Below are 4,150 nucleotides of genomic sequence, written 5' to 3'. Positions count from 1 at the left end.
ATTAGTCTCCGAAATAAATTAGAAGTGGGATGTGGACTATATATCCTATATGCAGCTTGAAGGAATGATAAGAAATTAGGGATATACGAATCTCAACTGTTTGTGGTATTGGAACCCTAAGCTTTCCTTTAGTCGCGGCCTTAGATCCCTTAATTGTGATGTTGATGTTATTAAATTTATTGACGATGCTTATAGGTTTGAATTGGTAGATGTGTATGTAGAGCATGCCATTGGTAATCCTAAAGTGATACATGATACATAGTTAGTTCATGATTATACTGAGGAAGTACACTTCAATGATGAATTTGCTCCAAATTATGATGATGAGGAAGTAGAAACTAATTGGGTTGATGATGATGTGCAGGTTAGGAGTGAAAATGTTGAGGATGAAGTGCAAGTAGGGAGTAAAAATGATGAGGATGAAGTACAAGTAAGGAGTGAAAGTGTTGACCTAGAGCATATAGTGTAACATCATATTGCTTATATTTCTATATTGTTGTCAGGGCCTAGTACCAGCAGTGCAGAGTGTGAGTGCACACGTGGAGCAACGCCTTTGTGTGAAGCATCTATATGGGATCTGGAAGAAGAAATATCCTGGGTTGGAATTAAAAGAGGTTTCATGAAATGCAACAAGAGCTACAAGAATTTCAGCATGGGAAAGGGCAATGCTAAGGATGGAATACTTGAACGAAGCTGCTTGGAAGGAAATTAAAGATATTCCTGCACAACACTGGAGCATATCACATTTTAGGACTTTTTCTAAATGTGACCTTCAGGTAAATAACATGTGTGAGGATTTTAACATGGAAATTCTAGAGTCTAGAGATAAACCAATCATAACTATGTTAGAAGGGATTAAGCATTATTTGACTAAGAGGATAACTAGTCAGAAGGATGCATTGAGTAAGTATAATGGTGATATTTGTCCTAGAATACAGTATGTGCTTGAAAAGAACAAGAAAGTTGTTGAAAATTGGACACCTACATGGCATGGTGATGATGATTTGTCCATATATGGTGTGACAAATGGAAACGAAACATATGTTGTTAATTTAAAACAAGAGACATGTGCTTGTAAAAAATGAGATTTAACTGGAATCCCATGTTGTTATGCCATAACTTGCATATGGAAAAACAAGAAACAACCATAAGAATATGTCTTAGAATATTACAGGTTTGTGTCATAAAATGTGTATTGGTTATTGTCATTTTGTGCATAAAGTGTGTATTGATTATTGGTAATTGTCATTCTTTATGCCGGAAGAATACTTTCAAGAAGACATACTCACATATCATCTTCCCTACCAATTGCCCACAATTGTGGCTTCTTGATGACAAATAGAAATCAACCTTCCAGTCATGAGAAGGGCAATTGGTCTCCCCAAAAAGATGCACAACAAAGTTAATGATGAGCCTAGAAACCCACATGTCCTTCATAAGAAGCTGCCAAATGCTACTTGCCATAAGTGTGGAGCAATGGCTTACAATAAGAGAAGTTTTAAAGGAAAGAGGGTTGCTGACAAGGCTATCCCAAAAGGTGGAAATGCATCAGAAGATGGAAGCTTGTCCCTAACACCTCATCCTACACAACCATCTCAACAATAGTTATTTTGCACCTCAGACTGTTATGACAATAGTTTATTTCATGTTATGACATTAGTTACCTTGATGTAATGGTCTGTTATGACAATAGTTATTTTGATGTACTGACAATGGTTATTTTGTTGTAATGACATTAGTTATCTTGCTATAATGATAATGGTTAATTTGTTGTAATGATAATGGTTATTTTGTGGTAATGACATTAGTTATCTTGCTGTAATGATAATGGTTGTTTTGCTATAATGAAAATGGTCTGTAATAACAATGGTTATTTTGATGTAATGATAATGGTTATTTTGATGTTATGACAATGTTTATTTTGGGTGCATATTGGCATGTCAAATTTATATATGCATATTGGTCTATCAATTATACATATAAATGAATTACAAGGTACCTATTAAGCAGGTTGCATATTGAACAAGATTTGCTTGCATATTGCACCCATATTGCACAAAATTTTCCTGCATGTTGCATATTTCCATTACACAAGTTTACTGTCACAAAATTGGAACAAAATTTGGAAACAATTTGGAACAACATTTTTCCATTCATAATTTCTGGTTACATGGTTTAAATCAGGGTTGTTTCAAAACCTCATCAACTAAACAACAACACCACAACATGGTTGATTCAAAAACTAAAGAGCATAGATAATTCCTAATTCAATACACTTGTGACAACTATTCATACTAACAACACAATGATCATCCCAATTGTAAACTTCAACTGGATTTTCAGAAACTTGATCTCCATCTTCAATTCATCCTCTTTGTGCTTGCATTCATCGACTTTAATCTTCTTTAGACCTAATCTTTCATTAAATGAAGAAATAAACTCTTTTGATGTTAGAGTCATCTCGTCATCATACCAGACAAAATGATTTCACCTTTTGTGTCCCTGAAGCTACAAAGAATGCAGAAGAAATAAAGTTTCAATGAATTTTGAATCTAACAGATATAAATTTGAATGAGATGAGTTACGTAGATTTAGTACCTTGTACATTCCACATCCATAGAAACGACGTCATGGGTTAGCATCAGTCCATGATGTCATCAATGGTGCATCCGGGCTACATCTACACTCGTCACAAATGAAATAAGATTTGATGCAATTGCTTCCTTGGGAATATCTAGACATGGTTGAAGATTGAGAACTGTATGATGTAAACGATGGGGTTCTGGTACTTTTTAAGAATGATTATTCAATTTCGGGTTTCATGAGCTGGGTTAGGAAAGAGGCGATGAAAGTTGACGAAGGAAAGAGGGATGAACTGATGATTTAGGGTTTCTTCTTTAATTTACTATTTTTAATTTGCTTTTATAAATATATTTTATTATTTAACTTATTAAAAAAATTCAGAATTAAAACAATTAACTTTATTACTTTTTAATTTTATTACTGACGTGGCGCCAACTATTATGTGTCAACTCAGTCTTTTCACTTGCCAAATAGATCAAAGTCTGTAGGGACAAAAAAAACCAATCAAAGTTAAATTGGGGGACCAAAAGGCTGAAAAATTAAATAAGGGGACTAAAACATTAAAAAAAAGTAAATAGGGGGACCAAAAGTGCATTTAAGCCTTAATTTTAAAATGAACAGAAATATAGAATAATAATTAAAATAATATAAATAGTAATATTTGAGTGAAAATTAAAGTTTTTAGAAAAATAAGAGAAATTAGAGATGGGAAGGGTCAAAATGGAATTATGTTTTTATATTTTTTTTAAAAGTGTGAGGGTTGAGGGATTTTACTAATACTTAGAAGTTGCATTGAGAAAAAGAGGCAAGAGACAAAGCGAGAAAAAGGAAGAACAATGGATTAAGGGAAGAAGATCACCATAGCTAGAGCTTGAGTAATGACTGGAAATACAGGTAAGAGGGACTACTTGAATATAGGTGTATTGCATGAAGGATAGAGAGACATCCCCACCCTCCTCTAGGTTTTATTCACCACTAATGTGCCTTATGATTTTTTATGCTGATTGTGTGATCATCCATGTTAATTGCGATGCTTAATATGTGAACTTGTGCTTTTTTATATGGTGAATATTATGCAAGATGCGTTGGTATGAATTCTGAATTTGATTGTTGCCATTAATGTGTTTTGGTGTTATGAACATAACCTTAAATTTGGGATTAATTGATGAAAACAAATGATAATCGATGAGTATATGATGATTTGATCCCTGTATAATATGTATCTATTATTTTCTATGCGAATTAGGGTGCTAAGGGTCGAAATCGGAGTATTGAATGAGCTCCCATGGTGAAAGATGCAGAAACTGCCTTATGCAACAACGTGTCAGACATCACCAGCGTGACGGGCTGCCCGTCATGTGCCTGGGCTAGCTGACAGTCGTCAGTAGGATGACAGGGAGACGATCATGGTTTCAAGATGGGATTCTCCTTCTGAGCGTCATGGGGATGACGTGTTGTGAAGGGGAGCGATGACGAGCTGGGTGACGGTCGTCACTTGGTCGTCATGATACTAGTAACTAGTTTTTGAGTGATAGGTCCAGTTTTCAATGTTGTTTTCTCGTGTGGT

The sequence above is a fragment of the Lathyrus oleraceus genome, chromosome 7, assembly GCF_024323335.1.
Source record: "Lathyrus oleraceus cultivar Zhongwan6 chromosome 7, CAAS_Psat_ZW6_1.0, whole genome shotgun sequence".
Lineage (NCBI taxonomy): Eukaryota > Viridiplantae > Streptophyta > Magnoliopsida > Fabales > Fabaceae > Lathyrus > Lathyrus oleraceus.
Note: the sequence above shows the minus strand (reverse complement) of the source record.